The sequence below is a fragment of the Rhinopithecus roxellana genome, chromosome 5, assembly GCF_007565055.1.
Source record: "Rhinopithecus roxellana isolate Shanxi Qingling chromosome 5, ASM756505v1, whole genome shotgun sequence".
In the NCBI taxonomy this organism is placed as follows: Eukaryota; Metazoa; Chordata; class Mammalia; order Primates; family Cercopithecidae; genus Rhinopithecus; species Rhinopithecus roxellana.
The window spans coordinates 81,422,692-81,442,281 of NC_044553.1; the positions used below are offsets into that span (position 1 = coordinate 81,422,692).

Below are 19,590 nucleotides of genomic sequence, written 5' to 3' on the forward strand. Positions count from 1 at the left end.
ACACAGCCCCTACCTTGTACCATTTCTCCACATATAAACATATAGGATTAAAAAAGCTATCCTCTGCTGCTGGAAGCCACTCAGATAAAACAATTCGGGAGTGTCTATTACAATATCCCATGACCTGACAACTGCATAGAGAAACATGCCCATATACAGAGCCAAGGACAAGGATGTTGCCTGCAGCCTTGTTTATCATCAGGAACTATCAGAAACAACCAAGAAGTTCAGCAATGGGAAAAATGAAAAAGAAAAAAAAAAAAAAACATCAATCCCCATGACTAGGCAACAGTTAAAAAGGATGAACTGGGATTATATGAACCAACATAAACAGCTATCCAAAGCACGCTGTTGAATGAAAAAAAAAAAATTACAGATATTAAATACAATGGCAATTATGTGAAGTTCCTAAAATACAAAAATACAATGCTTTTATATTACAAATAAAAATAAAAGTACCAAATCAACAAACTGTTTACCACTGGAAAGCAAGCCAGAGAACCAGGACGAAGGAAGTGGGGAGTAAACAGGCACTCAAACCTTATAAATGGTCTCATTTGTTACTTCCATTAAAAAAATTAATTTTGAAAAAATGTGACTTGGGATTAAGTAATATGGTGAAATAAAAATAGTATCTCAGCAACTATTACTAAATTAAAATGAAATTGAGGAGCGGGTTCTGGGACGATCATAGAGTAGAAAGTACCAGGAATCTGTCTTCCCACCCAGACAATAGATGCACTGGCAGAGTCTATCCAAAATAATTACTTTGGAGCTGTAGAATCTATGGAAAACGTGCAACTTCCAGGGGAAGGCTTGAACAGTTCATTGAGGTTCATTTTCATTTAATTTTGGCTCCTACCGTAGTTGCAGCTACCCATCATCTACCCCAAGTCCTGCGGCAAGCAGCTGTGCACACATTTCCTAGAGCAGTTTGCACAAAGCTGGCAAGAGTCAGGATGTGCAAAAAGGACCCTGCCCTCTAAATATCAGGGATCTGTGCTCTAATGGCTGACTGCTGCTTCTGATCACAAAAGTGCAAAGAGGCCACTGTTGTTGAACCTGCTCTCGTGCAGTAAGCCCCTCCTTTTTGGCCAAAGGGACTTCAGGGCATTTAACAGTCCAGAACCCTTCTCCCCAACCCCCGTTCAATTTTCTCTTTACCCCTTTTAAGGGCCAGATATTAAAGACTAGGCCATTCAAAAGCAACCACATATATGGGGAAAATTAGAACGTGACCATGCATGGCCAGGGAAAGGTGCAGACTCAGAAAACATCTGAAAAGACCTTAAATTTACAGATTGATCCTCAGCACAGAGGCAGCCTACAATAAAAATAAAAATAAAAACCAGTAAAAAAGAAAAAAACAAAACAGCAAATCATAAGGAAGGGGGAGAATCTGATTTCCAGAGTTGGCACATTATGAGATGAAAATGTCCAGTTTTCAGCCAGGCACAGTTGCTCATGCCTGTAATCCCAGCATTTTGGGAGGCTGAGGTGGGGGTAATTACCTGAGGTCAGGAGTTCGAGATGGTGAAACTCCATCACAACTAAAAATACAAAAATTAGCAGGCACAGTGGCACGTGCCTATAGTCCCAACTATTTGGGAGGCCGAGGCAGGAGAATCGCTTGAATCTGGGAAGTGGAGGCTGCAGTGAGTCGAGATCGCACCACCGCACTCCAGCCTGGGCAACAGAGTGAGACTCCATCTCCAAAAAATAAATAAATAAAATAAAAAACTAAAGAGTCCAGTTTTCAACAACAACAAAATCACAGGAAACACAAACAGGAAAATACTGCCCATTCAAAAGAAAAAATTAGTTAAAAACTGATCCTGAAAAATACTTGCTAGCAGATCTACTAGACAAAAACAACCATGTTAAAGATAAAGAACTAAAGGAAGATGTGGAGAAAGTTAAAAAAAATCATAAGCAAAATGGAAATATTCATAAAGAAATGCAAAATCCAGAAAAAAAATTTTGAAGTTGAAATGCACAATAATAGAAATGAAAAATCCACTGAGGGAATCGAAGGCAGATTTGAGGATGCAGAAGAAAGAATCAGTGAACCTGAAGATAGGACAATGAAAATGATCAAGCCTGAGAAACAGGAAGAAGACTGTAGAAAAGTGAGCAGAGCCAGGGGACCTATGGAACACCATCAAGCTAAGCAGCACATGCATTGTGAGAGTTCCAAAAGGAGACAAGAGAACTCAGAGACCCCCATTGATACACATTATAATATCTTTCTAAAGACAAAGATAGAATCTTGAAAGCAGCAGGAGAAAAGTAACTCATCACATACAAAGGATCCTCCTAAGATTATTAGCAGGTTTCTCATCAGAAACTTTTGGAGGCCAAAAGGCAGTAGGAAGATATATTCAAAGTGCAAAACAAACAAACAAACCTATCAACCAGAATGTTACTCTGGCAAAACTGTCCTTCAAAAGTGGGTGCGAAATGAAGATATTCTCAGATAAAAAAAAGCTGAGAAAGCTCACTACCATTAGACCCATCTTGCAAGAAATGATAAAACAAGTCCTGCATGGTAAAAATAAAAGGACACTAAAGAGTAACTTCCAGCCATATAAAGAAACCAAGATTTCAATAAAAGTAAATGCATGAGCAATTATAAAAGTATCATTGTAAAAACAGTGACAGCATTTTTTGTTTTCTATGTGATTTAAGACAAACCTGCACGTTGTGCACATGTACCCTGGAACTTAAAGTATAATAATTAAAAAAAAATTTAGTCTAAAAGGTAGTACTATAAGTTGTAACTCCACATTTTGTTTTCTATATGGTTTAAGAAACGAATGCACTAATCTCTTATTAGTTCATTATTACTTTATGTTCTTGAGCCCACAACATATAAAGATGTAATTCTGTGACATCACCAGTGAAAAGAGTGGTGCCTGAACTATTAGAGGAACAGAGTTTATGTAGTTAAGCTGGTATAAATTCAGGCCCGGTGCAGTGGCTCACGCCTGTAATCTCAGCACTTTGGGAGGCCAGGGCAGGTGGATCATTTTGACACCAGCCTGGCCAACATGGTGAAACCCCATCTGTACTAAAATTACAAAAAAATTAGCTGGGCGTGGTGGTGCGTCTCCGTAATCCCAGCTACTCAGGAGGCTGAGGCAGGAGAATCGCTTGAATCTGGGAGGCGGAAGTTGCAGAGAGCCAAGATCGCACCACTTGCACTCCAGCCTAGGCAACAGAGTAAGACTATGTCTGTGGGGAAAAAAAAAAATTCACATTAGGGTATTATGACTTTAGAATGTTAAATGTAATTCCTATGGTGGCCACAAAGAAAATATCTACAGAATACATACAAAAAAAATTTTTTAAGGTTTCACTAAAACAAACAAACAAAAAAATCAAACACAAAAGTCGACAGTTAACACTAGAAATAAAGAACCAAAAAGCTACAAGGCATGTAGAAAACAAATAGCAACATGACAGAAGTGCCTCCTTATCAGTCATTACTTTAAATGTAAATGGATTAAACTCTCTAATCAAAAGATAGAGAATGGTAGAACAGATAAAAACAACCTCTGATAGACAAAGGACATGTGTTTAAAAATTTTAAATTAAAAAACATGATCCAACTATATGCTATCTACAAGACGCTCACTTTAGATCCAATGACACAAACAGATTGTAAGTGCAGTAATAAAGAAAATGATTATTTCATGCAAATAGTCACCAAAAGAAAGCAAGGATGGTTACGCTAATACCTGACAAAATAGATTTTAGGTCAAAAATGTTTACATTAGACAAAAAAAGGACATTATATATTAACAAAAAATACAAGATAGCAAGAAGATATAACCATCATAAAAATGTATTCACCTGACTACCAAAGTATCTAAAATAAATCTGATAAACCAAAGAGAGAAATAAACCATTCTACAATAATAGTTAGAGACATCAATACTCCATTCTCAATAATAGGTGAACAACTGGACTGGATATAAGGAAAGAGAGGACTCAAACAACACAAAAAAACAACTAAACTAACAGGTATATACAGAACACTCCACCTAACAACTGCATACACATTCTTCTTAAATGCATATGGGATATTTTCCAGGACAAGACATATACTAAGCCACGAATTAAGTGTCAACAAATTTTCAAAGATGCCACATAAAATGTCTTCTGCAATCACAACAGGATGAAGTTAGAAATTAATAAGAGAAGTAAAACTATTTCCACAAAGCACAAAATTGTAGGATACTGAACAACATATTCTTAAACAACCAATAGATCAAAGGAGAAATCACAGAGGAAATTCGAAAATACTTAGACATGAACGAAAATGAAAGCACAAATGCCAAAACTTATGGGACACAGCAAAGGCAGTGCTGAGAGGAAAATTCACAGCTACGAATGTTTACATTAAAAGACAAAAATCTCAAATCAAAAACCTAACTTTACAACTTAAAGAACTAGGAAAAGAACAAACCAAACCCAAAGCTCACAGAAAGAAAGAGTAGAGATAAACTAAACAAAAGAAAAACAACAGAGAAAATTAAGGAAACAAAAGTTGATTCTTTGGAAGTATCAACAAAATTGACAAATATTTACTGAGATGTACTCACACACACAAAAAGGAAATATTCAAATTACTAAAATCTTTTTTTTTTATTATTCTTTCAGTTCTAGGGTACATGTGCACAATGTGCAGGTTTGTTACATATGTATACTTGTGCCATGTTGGTGTGCTGCACCCATCAACTCGTTAGCACCCATCAACTCGTCATTTACATCAAGAATAACTCCCAATGCCATCCCTCCTCCCTCCCCCCTCCCCATAATAGGGCCCGATGTGTGATGTTCCCCTTCCTGAGTCCAAGTGATCTCATTGTTCAATTCCCACCTATGAGTGAGAACATGCGGTGTTTGGTTTTCTGTTCTTGCGATAGTTCGCTGAGAATGATGGTTTCCAGCTGCATCCATGTCCCTACAAAGGACACGAACTCATCCTTTTTTATGGCTGTATAGTATTCCATGGTGTATATGTGCCACATTTTCTTAATCCAGTCTGTCACTGATGGACATTTGGGTTGATTCCAAGTCTTTGCTATTGTGAATAGTGCTTCAATGAACATACGTGTGCATGTGTCTTTATAGCAGCATGATTTATAATCCTTTGGGTATATACCCAGTAATGGGATGGCTGGGTCATATGGTACTTCTAGTTCTAGATGCTTGAGGAATCGCCATACTGTTTTCCACAATGGTTGAACTAGTTTACAATCGCACCGACAGTGTAAAAGTGTTCCTATTTCTCCACATCCTCCCCAGCACCTGTTGTTGCCTGACTTTTTAATGATTGCCATTCTAACTGGTGTGAGATGGTATCTCATTGTGGTTTTGATTTGCATTTCTCTGATGGCCAGTGATGACGAGCATTTTTTCATGTGTCTGTTGGCTGCATGCATGTCTTCTTTTGAGAAATGTCTATTCATATCCTTTGCCCACTTTTTGATGGGGTTGTTTGTTTTTTTCTCATAAATTTGTTTGAGTTCTTTGTAGGTTCTGGATATTAGCCCTTTGTCAGATGAGTAGATTGCAAAAATTTTCTCCCATTCTGTAGGCTGCCTGTTCACTCCGATGGTAATATCTTTTGCTGTGCAAAAGCTCTTTAGTTTAATTAGATCCCATTTGTCAATTATGGCTTTTGTTGCCGTTGCTTTTGGTGTTTTAGACATGAAGTCCTTGCCCATGCCTATGTCCTGAATGGTATTACCTAGGTTTTCTTCTAGGGTTTTTATGGTTTTAGGTCTAACATTTAAGTCTCTAATCCATCTTGAATTGATTTTCATATAAGGAGTAAGGAAAGTATCCAGTTTCAGCTTTCTACTTATGGCTAGCCAAGGTTCCCAGCACCATTTATTAAATAGGGAATCCTTTCCCCATGAAAGTGGGGACATTACTACTGATTCTACAGAAATAAAAAAGATTATAAGAGTGTATTATGAAGAACTGTATGCCAAAAAATTGGATAACCTAGATAAAATATATTCCTAGAAATACAAAATGTACCAACTTTAAATCATGAAGAAATAGAAAACCTAAGACATATAACTAGTACAGAGATTAAATCAGTAATAAAAAAAAAAATCTCAAAAAAGAGAAGTTCTGAACCTGATGGCTTCACTGGTAAATTTTACCAAACAAATAAAGAACTAACACCAATCCCTCTCAAATTTCCACAAAATTGAAGAGCAGGGAATACTTCTTAACTCATTCTCTGATGCCAGTATTACCCTGAGACCAAAACCAGATGAAGATACTGCAAGAAAACTGGAGACCAGTATCTCAAATGAGTATCAATGCAAAAATCCTCAACAAAATATTGGCAAACTGAATTCAGCAGCATAGTAAAAGGATTATACACCATGACCAAGTGGGATCTATTACTGGAATACAAGGATGGCTCAACATACAAAGATCATACACCACATTAACAGAATGAAGAGAAGAAATACCCCACATGACCATCTGAATTGATGCAGAAAAAGCATCTGACAAAATGCAACACTCTTTCATGATAAAAACATTCAATAAACTAGGAATAGAAACAAACTACCTCAATAAAATAAAAGCAATATATGAAAAACCAGTTGCAAATATCATGTCTATAATGAAAGACTAAAATAAAAGTTTTTCTTCTAACATCAGGAACAAGGCAAGAATGCATGCTTTCATCACTTCTATTTAAACCTAGTACAGGAAGTTCCACCAGAGCATTTAGACAAGAAAGAGAAATAAAAGGCATTCCAAGTGGAAAAGAAGTAAAATTACTTCTGTTCACAGGTGATAAAATCTTACATGTGGAAAACCCAAAAGATTCCACAAAAAACTGTTAGAACTAATAAATGAATTCAGCAACATAGCAGGAGACAAAGTCTACATACAAAAATCAGTTGCATTTCTATATACTTATCAATGGACAATCTGAAAAGGACATTACAAAAACGCATCTAAAGAATAAAATACCTAGGAATTAAACAAGGAAGTGAAAGACTTGTATAATGAAAACTACAAAACACTGCTGAAAGAAGTTAAAAGAAATAAATAGAAACACTTTCCATGTTCAAGGAAAGGCTTGATATTGTTAAGATAGTAATATTACCCAAAACAACATACAGATGTAATATAATCCCTATCAAAATTCCAATTATATTTTTGCATAAATAAGAAAAACAATTATAAAATGTACATGAAATGTTAGGGAACCCAAATAGCCACAATGATCCTGAAAAAGAACAAAGTAGGAGGACTCATATCTTCTGATTTCAAAACTTACTACAAAGCTATGGTAATCAAAACAATATGGTACTGGCATAAAGACAGACTTAGAGACCAACAGAATAGAATACAGAGCCCAGAATAAGCTTTTTGCATATATGGTGAAATGATTTTTGACAAAAGCGCCAAGACCATTCAATGGGGAAAAGACAGTCCTTTCAACAAATGGTGCTGGGAAAACTGGGTTTGCAAAAGAATACAATTAGGTGAATACTCACAAAAATTAACTCAAATGAACGAAACCTTAAATGTAAGACCTAAAACTATAAAGCTCTCAGAGGAAAACATAAGGTAGAAGCTTCACAGCACTGGCTTTGGCAGTGTTTTCTTAGATATGATATTAAAGGCATATATAACAAAACAAAAAAAATAGACAAATTGGACTTCATGAAAATTTTAAAATTTTGTGCATCAAAAGACACTATCAACAGACTAAAAAAGGCAACACACAGAATGGGAGAAAATATTTGCAAATCATATTCATATATCTGACAAGGGATTAACATCATAACTATACAAAGAACTATAACTCAACAACAAAACAAACAACTTGATTCGAAAATGGGCAAAGATCATGACTAAACATTTCTCCAAAGAAGATATTAAAATGGCCAATAAGCACATAAAAAAAAGCTCGACATCACTAAGCATTAGGGAAATACAAATCAAAATTACGAGGTGCCAACTCATACCCATTACAATAGCAACCATCAAAAAAACAGAAAATAAGTGTTGGCAAGGATGTGAAGAAACTGGAATCTTTACGCACTGTTGGTAGGAATGTAAAATGGTACAGCCACTGTAAAGAAAAGATTATGGCAGTTCCTCAAAATTTTTAATAGAATTACCATATGATCCAACGATTCTACTTCTGGATATTTACCAAAAAAATTTAAAGCAGAGTCTCAAAGAGATATTTGTACACTCATTTTCACAGTAACATTCTTCACAATAGCTAAAAGGCAGAAGCCACCCAAGTGTCCATCGATGAATGAATGGATAAGCTAAATGTGGTATACACATAAAATGGAATATTATTCCGCTTTATAAAGAAGGAAATTTTTACACATGCTACAACAGATGAATCTTCAGACATCATGATAAGTGAAATAAGCCAGTCACCAAAAAGGCAATTAATGTATGATGATTTCACTTATATGAAGTGCTCCGAGTAGTCTAAATCATAGAGACAGAAAGCAGAATGATGGACATCAGGGCCCGGGCAGTGGTAGGAACGGGGAGTTACTGTTTAGTGAGTACAGAATTTCAGTTTTACTGAAATGAAAAGAGTTATGAAGATGGATGGTGGTGACGGCTGGACAACCTTATGAATGTATTTAATACCAATGAAGTGTACAGTGAAAATGCTTAAGATGGTATATGTATTGTTTCACATTTTTTAAAAAGGAAAAAGCAACAACAAATAAAAAGTCTAATCAAATGGAAGAAGACAAACTACCACAGGAACAATTATAACATCATAAATGAAGCGGACTCTGTCTACTCAAATGGCCACATGAAGCTTCAGCTGGTATAATTATTATTGGTATGAGCTGACACACATAATCTCTTTCCCAGGCTAAAACTTTGGCAATAACTGAAAGAGGTCCTCATATACAACTGTGAAAAATGTTAGCATCACTAAATAAAAATGTCATGCTCCATTTTAACAACTAAGAATCCTTTCCCACTGTGCTGGGATTATAGTAGCCTAGTTTGTATAAGAATGTAAGCTTAACATGTTAATAAAGTTCAGTAATAATAATAATAAGGGTCCCCTTCTTGTGGTAAATCTCCAGAAAATCAGGGCCTGCGTGAGCACCATTTACCTCCTTCTACTTTCAGCCCTGTTAAGGAACCATCAGCCAGGCTGTCTTTTACACAACCATCTTCTACATTTCCCAGGAAAAACAAAATAGACTTTCAGTCCAGGGAATTGCATCCCCAATATTATATCCAACCATAACAGCTACTGGAGTAAAAAAGAAAGGAAGAAAGGGAGGGAGGGAGTCAAGGAGGAAAAAAGTAACCAATTTGTTGTTATAATACATATCACTAATGTAAGTTTTACCTATTTTATTATTTTATTTTATAATTTTTTTAAGAGATAAGGTCTCTTTCTGTCACCCAGGATGGAGTACCATACTGTGATTATAGCTCCTGGGCTCAAGCCATCCTCCCACCTTAGGCTCCCAAGAAGCTGGGACTACAAGCAAACACCACCATACCTGCCCACTTTTTTTTTTTTTCTTGTTTTTGTAGAGATAGGGGTCTCACTATGTTGCCCAGGATGGTCTCAAACCCCTGGCCTCAAGCAATCCTCCTGCCTCAGCCTCCCAAAGCACTGGGGTTACTGGGGTGAGCCATCATGCCTGGCCAGATTTACTTTAAATATAATCAACTGCATCTTTCTCATTGTAGTTATTATAATGCCATAAGATTTAACAGAAAATAAAAACTAATTGAAGAAGAGTAAATAATAGAAAAACGGGCCGGGCGCGGTGGCTCAAGCCTGTAATCCCAGCACTTTGGGAGGCCGAGACGGGCGGATCATGAGGTCAGGAGATCGAGACCATCCTGGCTAACACGGTGAAACCCCGTCTCTACTAAAAAATACAAAAAACTAGCCGGGCGAGGTGGCGGGCGCCTGTAGTCCCAGCTACTCGGGAGGCAGAGGCAGGAGAATGGCGTAAACCCGGGAGGCGGAGCTTGCAGTGAGCTGAGATCCGGCCACTGCACTCCAGCCTGGGCGACAGAGCGAGACTCCGTCTCAAAAAAAAAAAAAAAAAAAAAAAAAAAAAAAAAAAAAAAATAATAATAATAGAAAAACGTCCTTACTCAATCGTTAAGTATAAAAAGCAGCTCACAAAACAATATGCGCAATATGATCTTAATTTTGCTTTTAAAATGTATCTTTGATCACATAGAAGAACAAAAATGAAAGAAAACTATTAAAGTGACCCAGGACAAATGACCCCATTTCTTCCACAACAAATTACATGAAAAAAGGGAGGGAAGGGAAAATGCCACAGATTAAGAAAGACTTAAAAGAGACACGTGTGATGTGTGAAGGCTGCTTGGATCCTGATTCCCACAAACCAACTGTCAACTGACAATTTGGAAACAATGGAGAAAACATGGACTAGGGCTTCCATGACTAGCATACATAGTAAGTTTGTTAATGGTGATGACATTGCAGCTATTTTTTTAAGTGCTTCTCTGTTAACAAAAAATGACTGAAGTATTTATAAGTTAAATAGTATATCTGAAACTCCAACAACAACAACAACAACAAACACAAAAGCAGGAGAAAAACAGAATGGCAAAATGTCCCTGTCCACGACTGTGGAAGCTAGATGATGAGTACATGGGGGCTCACTGCACTTTTCTCTCTACTTCTGTGTATGTTTGGAAAATTCCATAAATAAAACATAAAAGTGATAGCAGGGATAGTTACTTCTGGGTGGTGAAGACTGAGTGATCTGGTGGGAATTAGGTGATTTTTACTTTGATCTGTGTGCCATTAAGAACATCCAAGATTTTACACAGCAAAGATGAGTTGCTTTGGTTACCTAAAAAACCAAATGTTACTCCTTTAGTAGATAAATAGATGGATAGATAGGCAGACAGACAGACAGATGGCCTTTCAATGCCCTGTTCAAATAATGCCACCTTCATGGATTTAATCCTCCCTCTATAAATTATAAATGCCTCAATGCATTTACCTATATTTCTACTAAAAGGCCTTAATGTGTTTGGTCATTCATTATCACAGTTTTCAATTATGTCTAACTCTCCTCTAGAAAAACAACTTGATTACAAGGGGGCATTTCTTTTTCATATTTCTATCCTGGCTAATACTAAGCAAAATGTTCTCTCTACATAATAGATATAAAATAATTATTTGCTTAATCAACTTTTCCACTAATAAATCCAGGGAAGAAACGATGTCAACAGAAGGAGAGTATCTTACCCTGTAACTACAAAAGCTTTAAGGTTTTTGTTTTGTTTTTTTTTTTGAGACAGGGTCTCGCTTTGTCACCCAGGCTAGAGTGCAGTGGTGTGATCATGGCTCATTGCGCCCTCAACTTCCCAAGCTCAAGCAATTCTCCCACCTCAGCCTTCCAAGTAGCTGGGACTACAGGGGCATGCCATGTCCAGCTAATTTTTTTTTTTAGATATGCGGTCTTACTACGTTGCCCTAGATATGCGGTCTTACTACGTTGCCCAGGTTAGTTTTGAACTCTTTGCCTCAAGAGATCCTTCTTGAGCCTTCCAAATTACAGGATTACAGGTGTGGGCCATCACCCCTGGCCCAAAAGCCTTCATTTCAGGCCAGAGCAGCCCTGAAAGTTCCTACACAAAGACAGATATTCATCAAATGTTACCTAGTCAAATCTCAAAACATTTACTTTTCAGTTGACTGGAAAAAAACTGGTCGGTAGCAGACAAGGGTCAGTTACTGAATTAAGTGATAGACTTAAAAAAAACCCTGAAAGAAAACAAAGTCCATTAGCTCTTCAGCAACCTGAATTCACTATTTAACCCACTGAATGCTCATCCAGAGTGCCAATCAGACTGTTTTAATTAAGGAAACTATTACAGGCAGAACTCAAGGCTAGTCATGTGCTGAGACAGCAACGGTTCAGGAAACACCCCTGCTCTGAGAGGCTGATATCACACAGAAGGGCTGCCCACCCATACCACTGTGTTTCCCTTATCATCTACTCACTGAAGACCTTGGCCCATTTTGTGCAGATGTGAGTAGCAATGGCCTTCAAGTCAAGGACATTCAACTCTACATTCTCTTGCTTATTAAAAATCTTTTCCAAAAAGTACAATAAAGCCCTCCCCCCAGGAACACCAAAAGCTCCAGAACGTGGCATGCTGAACTTCCCCACATGTAAGACTTTACCCACCATATGGCCTTAATTTTCCATACATGGTTTTGGGGAAAGGCACTTAAATACTAGTGAAGACATTTACAACTTCCTTTTATATATAAAATATGCTTAGGGATTGACAACATTTAAAATAAAATCCAGGTTTTAAAATAAAATCCCCATCACTGTTTCCTAAGCCCTTCGAGAAACATTAGCGATTCATGATCAACTGGCAATTGCAAGCTTCTCCCAAGCTTCTTCTCCAGTTCTGCCCTGTGACCTGCTGTCTCAGAAGCCAGGTCTTCAAAAATGTTCATGCCGCCCAACTTTTTAAGGCAAATATAGGGGCAGTAGGGGATGGAGCTGAGCTCTGCACAATTCCCACCCTGACCTCCACCTACATCCACACAGTTCATGTTCTCTCTTCTTTATTTTCTGATTCCTTCTTTTAGACTTTTGTTCAAATCCACTATTAGCAAATTTTAAATCTATTAGACAGTCAAGAAAGTGGGCAACATGGTACCATTATTAAATTACAATATACTACTATAGACGATCATAGCCATGCATATCTGGGTCCCCCTAAAAAATCAGGTATTAAGAAATAAGGCACACTCCTCCAAAGACAACTTAGTTCAAATGCCTCTTACCATTTGCTCCACTAGAATGAGTTTAAATGAGGTAACTATTTGGCATAGGCAGCTGCTCTCTTATGTTCTGGAGAACATAAAAATAAGAGCTGAGTAAGAATAAGTTGTTCCTATTGAAGAGAAAAAGGGTACAATAGCATTAGTAAATATGAAAAAGTCAAATCACTGTTCTAATGGCTGATATAAATATTTGTTAGGCCAAAGGATTTCATATCATTTTCTTCTTTAACAACAAAGAAATGGGCTTTGGATAAAAAAAAACACGTAACAAAACAATTCTGAAGTGACCTTAGGTCATGCCAAACTCAATTCAAACTAGTAACAGCCAAAGATGAAAGGAAGATTCTATAATCATTCCCTAGCTACTATACATTTTTAATATTTTTATACTATGTTACAGTTAGCATTTGGAAAATCAAACTGTCTAGCACTGTTGACCCTTCAACAATATGGGTTTGAACTGTGCATGTCCACTTACAAGTGGATTTTTTCAATAACAGTTACACCAAGTGTGCCTGCCTCGCCTGCCTCCCCTTCCTCCTTCTCCACCTCTGCCACTAGAGACAACAAGACCAACCTCTTCTTTCCCTCCTCCTCATCAGCTTACCCAATGCAAAGACAATGAGGATGAAGACCTTTATGATGATCCACTTCCATTAATGAATAGCAAATATATTTTATCTTCCTTAGGATTTTCTTAATAACATTTTCTTCTCTCTAGCTTATGTTATTGTAAGAACACAGTATATAATATATATAACATACAAAATGCATGTTATTCAACTGTTTGTTATTGGTAAGGCTTCTGATCAACTGTAAGCTATTAGTAGTTAAGTTCTGGAGGAGTCAAAAGTTACATGCAGGCCAGGCACGGTGGCTCATGCCTTTATTCCAAGCACTTCGGGAGGCCAAGGGAGAAGGATCACTTGAGGTCAGGAGTTCCACACCAGCCTGGGCAACACAGTGAGAACACATATCTATTTAATTTTTTAAAACTGTATTTTAAAAATGTTTAAAGGAAAAGAAAAAAGTATGCTTATTCAATTCAGTGTTTATATTCTAGAATAATGCTGCTCAAAAAATAATTAAGAAAAGAATGATGGATTTAATAAGGTACACATAAAACTACATATATACAAGGTTGCGTGTATGCGCGTGCATGTGTGTGTGTATGTGTGTGTAGATTTTTCTTTCTTTTGGAGTACAGAAATTGTTTTAGATATCCCTTAAGTAGAGAAATAGCACTTAGAAAGGAAGTATACACTTAGAAGGCCAAGAGTCATGTCACCAACAGGTTGGGAGAACTGTTGAATCATGGCCTCCTCCTGTGTTGCCTGAGGAGACCTGAGTAAGAATGGATGTATAACCAAAGAATCTCCCATCTGACCTATTAGAGATACTGTACCAGCATTACCAGATATCACTGCCATTAAAGTAAGATATTTCAATGCCCATAGGCTCAAGTTATCAAACGAAGCAACTCAATTCAAAAGACAAGGTGTATTAAAATTCACAAAAAAAAAAAAAAAAAAAAAAAAAAAAAACCATTTTTAAGAAATCCTAAGAAGTAACTGAAACCCAAAATGCTCTGTCTTGAGTCATGAGATCCATCGTTCTTGATATTGTCTGGACTTGCATCTACAGTTACATTGTAAAATCTTTTTAGGTATGTGTTAGATTTCTGTGAAAACTTCGTTTAAATGTAAACTTCATACCACACTGTTTTTGTGTTAATAAAACTATAGATTTAAAAAAAAAACAAAACAAAATATAAGGTGTAACTATACGACACAGAAGCTAAACAAGTGCCTGACCTCACAGTAGTATATAGAACTTAAAGTGCCTGCTCAAAACTGTCATATTCAAGTTTATCAACCAAGAGTTATTATTAAAATATCATTAATACATACAGGCACGGCGGCTCACGCCTGTAATCCCAGCACTTTGGGAGGCCGAGACAGGCCGATCATCTGAGGTCAGGAGTTCAAGACCAGCCTGGCCAACATGGCAAAACCTCATCTCTACTAAAAATACAAAAATTGGCTGGGTGCGGTGGCTCACGCCTGTAATCCCTGCACTTTGGGAGGCCGAGGAGGGCGGATCACAAGGTCAGGAGATCAAGACCATCCTGGCTAACACGGTGAAACCCCGTCTCTACTAAAAAATACAAAAAATTAGCCGGGCGTGGTGGCGGGTGCCTGTAGTCTCAGCTACTCGGGAGGCTGAGGCAGGAGAATGGCATGAATCCAGAGGCAGAGCTTGCAGTGAGCAGAGATAGCGCCACTGCACTCCAGTCTGGGCGACAGAGCGAGACTCCATTTCAAAAAAAAAAAAATTAGTTGGGTGTGGTGGCACATGCCTATAATCCCAGCTATTTGGGAGGCTCAGGTGAGAGAATCGCTTGAACCTGGGAGGTAGAGGTTGCAGTGAACTGAGATCATGCCATTGCACTCCAGTCTGGGAGACATAGCGAGATTCCATCTCAAAAAAAAAAAAAAATTTAAGACATATGAGAATTGCATTGAAGGTGCACATTTCAATAACATACAGCTATTCTGGAGGGAAAAAGTATATCTAGAAAAACAGCTTCCAAGATTGAGGTAAAAATCACAGGGACTCAATAATATGCACTGATTTTTCTTCCCTCTCGAAGTACCAGAGCAGAGCTACATTCACAGAGCATTCCTCCAGGATGCTTGCTTCACCATTAAGCAAGTCTTGACAGTTCCAAAGATGTTATGTTTTCAAAGACAAGTTTTTCAGTTGTGTTGCTATTAAAAGCCTGGATTTTTCAAATGGCTAAAAATTACAGATTATCTAAAAATCTTCGAGTCTACCTCTATTAAAGAAGAATGATGCTGGGAATGGTTAAATAAATGTAACCCAGAAAAGTGCCCTAATGTACTTTAAAAACATTTTTAGAGATAATGATTCCCAAATTTCCCTTACTGAAAATCAAGGAAGGTCACAAATAGCAGCCACTTTAAAAGCAGTGCTCCAATTACCCATCCCCTAAGCTCTGCACAAAGGTTTATGGAAGGGAGATGCTCAGATAACTTGAGCATCTGTTACAGGATGCAGTCACTCCAGAAGAGCTGACTCCTTAGGAAATTTTCTTCTGACAAAGCGACAAATAAGAAAAACTCCAAGGTCTTTGTTTCAGCATCTGGCTGAGATCAAGGTTAAGGATAATGAAACCTACACAACCCCAGAATGTAACATATGATGGTATTTTTGGGCTGTAGAAAATGTGTCTTCCTTAATCTGCATTAAGCTGTTGTTTTTCTCAATGAAAGAATATCCTTTTGCAACTGTTGAAAATGTTTAAGAAATGTCCACAAAACTATTTGAGTAGGCCTAGGATAGAACTAGAATTCTACCTAGGAGTAAGCCAGTACAGTCGCTCTAAGAGCAATAGTAACGCAAATATCAGTATACGTCAGTCAAAGGGTAGATCATCTGATCATTTCTCAATTATTCAGGAAAAGCTTGGCACCCCAAATTATACACCAATGCATTAGACTTAACAAGATTATTAGACCATGGGTTGAAGTATAAGCTCTCACCAAATTTCAAGAAATATAGAGAAGATTTTTAATGCATTCACTATGGAGGGAAAACATAAATATGTAACAGAAAACCTTCTTAAGTAGCCAGAAAATTATCCAAACTATTTCATCTGCAAAGATGACAAGACTGAGTTCAGAAATCAATGACTAAAACTGCACAAGCATTTCCCATATTTTCCTTTTCCATTTCAAAAAGGGAAAAGCCAGTGGGCAGAAAATATCAGACATCTGATAAATCAAAATTCTGCTATAAATAGCAGGGGGTTTTTTTGTTTTTTTGGTTTTTTTCCCTGAGATGGAGTCTCGCCCTGTCCCCCAGGCTAGAGTGCAATGGCGCAATCTCGGCTCACTGCAACCTCCACCTCCCGAGTTCTAGCGATTCTCCTGCCTCAGCCTCTCAAGTAGCTGGGATTACAGGAGTGTGCCACCACACTCAGCTAATTTTTGTATGTTTAGCAGAGACGGGGTTTCACCATGTTGGTCAGACTGTTCTCGAACTCCTGACCTCAGGTGATCCGCCTGCCTCAGCCTCCCAAAGTGCTGGGATTATAGGCATGAGCCACTGCGCCTGGCCAAACAGCAGGTCTTCTAAGAATAACAGTTTGAGTGACATTTCCTCCCCACAATGTGACTTTGGAACTAATCCACCAACTCACCTTATTACATTTCAAAGTTAGTAGTAAATCTTGCTTTTGAGTCCAACTTCAGGTAATCTCTCAAAACCTAGATTAAAACAATTATGAACTTTATTAGTAGTTATTTCCAAATTTTGAAAAACACACAACTATATCTCACAGTAAGTAAAAGGGGGAAAAAAAAAACACCACTACTAATCAAATCACAACTGTGAAATTTTATACTTTGTCTCTAAAACCTTCTTTAATTGATAATCTCTTTATATGCAGCTCAATACACATTTATTGGGCTTTTTTTTTTTAGACAGTGTTTTGCTCTTGTCGCCCAGGTTGAAGTACAGTGGCAAGATCTCAGCTCACTGAAACCTCCACCTCCCGGGTTCAAGCAGTTCTCCTGCCTCAGCCTCCTGAGTAGCTGGGATTACAGGTGCGCATCACCATACTGGCTAATTTTTGTGTTTTTAGTTGAGACAGGGTTTCACCATGTTGGCCAGGCTAATCTTGAACTCCTCACCTCAGGTGATCCACCTGCCTCAGCCTCCTAAAGTGCTGGGATTACAGGTGTGAGCCACTGCACTGTGCCCAGCCTCAACACATATTTAAATTTAAGCCAACCAACAGCCATTCCCACTTAACCAACAAATTCTTGCTTGGATATTCATTCAGTCTGTCCACAGACTGCTACTCAAGGATCTCACCCTGGAAGCTGTATATATAAAAGAAAACAACAACAACAACAAAGTGCTTTTGATGAGCTGGTCCATCACATGCCTATGGGAATCACTATTCCAAAGTACTAGTTCTCTACAGGGAGCAATTTTGTGCCCCCAGGGGATATCTTGCAACATCCGGTAACATTTTTGGTCATCACAAGTGAAGCGGTGGGGTGGGGGGCGGGCACACTATTGGCATCTAATATACAGAAACCAGGGAAGCTGCTAAACATCTTACAATGCACAGGACAGTCCCCTCCAACAAAGAATTATCCTGCCTAAAATGAAAATAGTGGTGAGGTTGAGAAACCCTGTTCCCAAAAAACCAAACACTCTGTGTATTTGGAAATTCCACAATTCTCACACTGCTCATTTCAGATCACATAATAAGCTCCCACTATAGTCGTAATTCCTATGAATGCTAAGCTTATTGGTTAAAAGAATACCCACATATATGCCCAATACTAATCATCTACAGCACATGTACCAATTTCTAAAATGTATTCAAATAAGTCAGACACGTCCATAAGAGCTTCCAATAAATAATTTTAAACACTATTTCAAACTATTTAATTGCCAAACTCTGTTCCCAACCACATAAACTGGAAGCTAAGAAGAATAAAAATCATCAGAACTTAGTTTCACTCACAGATATTCCCAATTCCTACTGAGGACAAAAGGGGAAGTTCCTCTTCCCAGCCTATCAACCTGGACATTAGGACTCCCACCTTTTATTCAGCTAAATAAAAAAGCACTTCAAACAAGACTTACCAAGGGCCTATCATGCCCTCACACTATGATCTCATATAATATGGTAGAACAGAGCTTGGTAAGACCCCGCAACACCCCTTTCCTACACTACCATAACGAAATCATACTAACATCGGAAGAAAACTGTGGGTAAAATAAACCTCTAAAGAAGGAATGTTCAATCTTTTGGCTCCCCGGACCACAGTGGAAGAATTATTATCTTAAGCCACACATAAAATACACTAACGATAGCTGATGAGTTTTAAAAAACATTGCAATAAAATCTCATAATGTTTTAAGAAAGTTTACAAGTTTGTGTTGGGCTGCATTCAAAGCCATCCTGTGCCACATGTGGTCCGTGGGCTGCAGGTTGGACAAGCTTGCTCTAAAGGATATTCTGAGAGTCAGATATCTAAGACAACAAAACTTGCTGTTTTTACACAACTGGCCTACAGCTTGCACCCACAGAATAGGCGAAGAAATCTATAACACTCAAAATACATACTTCATTTTGTTAATCTTTAATTAATGAGCTATAATTAATTGTATAAATAAGATATGCCTGGCAGCTGATCTGCGGTAGTAATCCACTTAGGAACATGAATAAACATGCAAATTTTAAACTCAAGCAAAAGGACAGGATTTATGAACACACTTAGAAAGATTCCATCAGAATTACTCCATTCTAATTGAACAAGATTTCCATATGTGGCAAATGGGCTTATTCTAATTAAAGTCTGACTTTGTCTTCTGAATCCTCAGTGTACACAGGAACCACCCACATCAGGCTCAACAACAGTAACTCGAAGCAGCAAGCGGACCGGGGCCGTGGGTAGCGGGGCAGAGACCAGTGCTCACACCCCAAAGCACTAGAAGCACCAGAAGGTTTGGCAGTCCAAGTAGAACCTGTGCCAGAGGCAGGACTCCAATCAGGAACTCCCACTCATTGCAACCTCTCTGGCCCAGCCAACTCCTTGGGAAGCTTTGCTGAATGCCGTGCTTATCCAAAGCTGAAACGGAGTAGAAGAGGCTAACATATGTTCTAGATTCAAGGTGCCTGTGAAATC

At 37.9% G+C, this 19,590-nt stretch overlaps 1 protein-coding gene across 9 annotated transcripts in view; it reads right to left on the reverse strand.

Moving 5' to 3' along the window:
* The window catches only part of SIPA1L1 (signal induced proliferation associated 1 like 1), a 412,564-nt gene that overhangs the window by 306,670 nt on the left and 86,304 nt on the right, over positions 1–19,590 (reverse strand). For all 9 annotated transcript variants that reach the window (XM_030930501.1, XM_010360620.2, XM_030930499.1 and 6 more), the window contains one exon: positions 17,082–17,148. The gene's annotated coding sequence lies outside the window, so the exon portion shown is untranslated. The remainder of the gene's footprint in view (positions 1–17,081; positions 17,149–19,590) is intronic.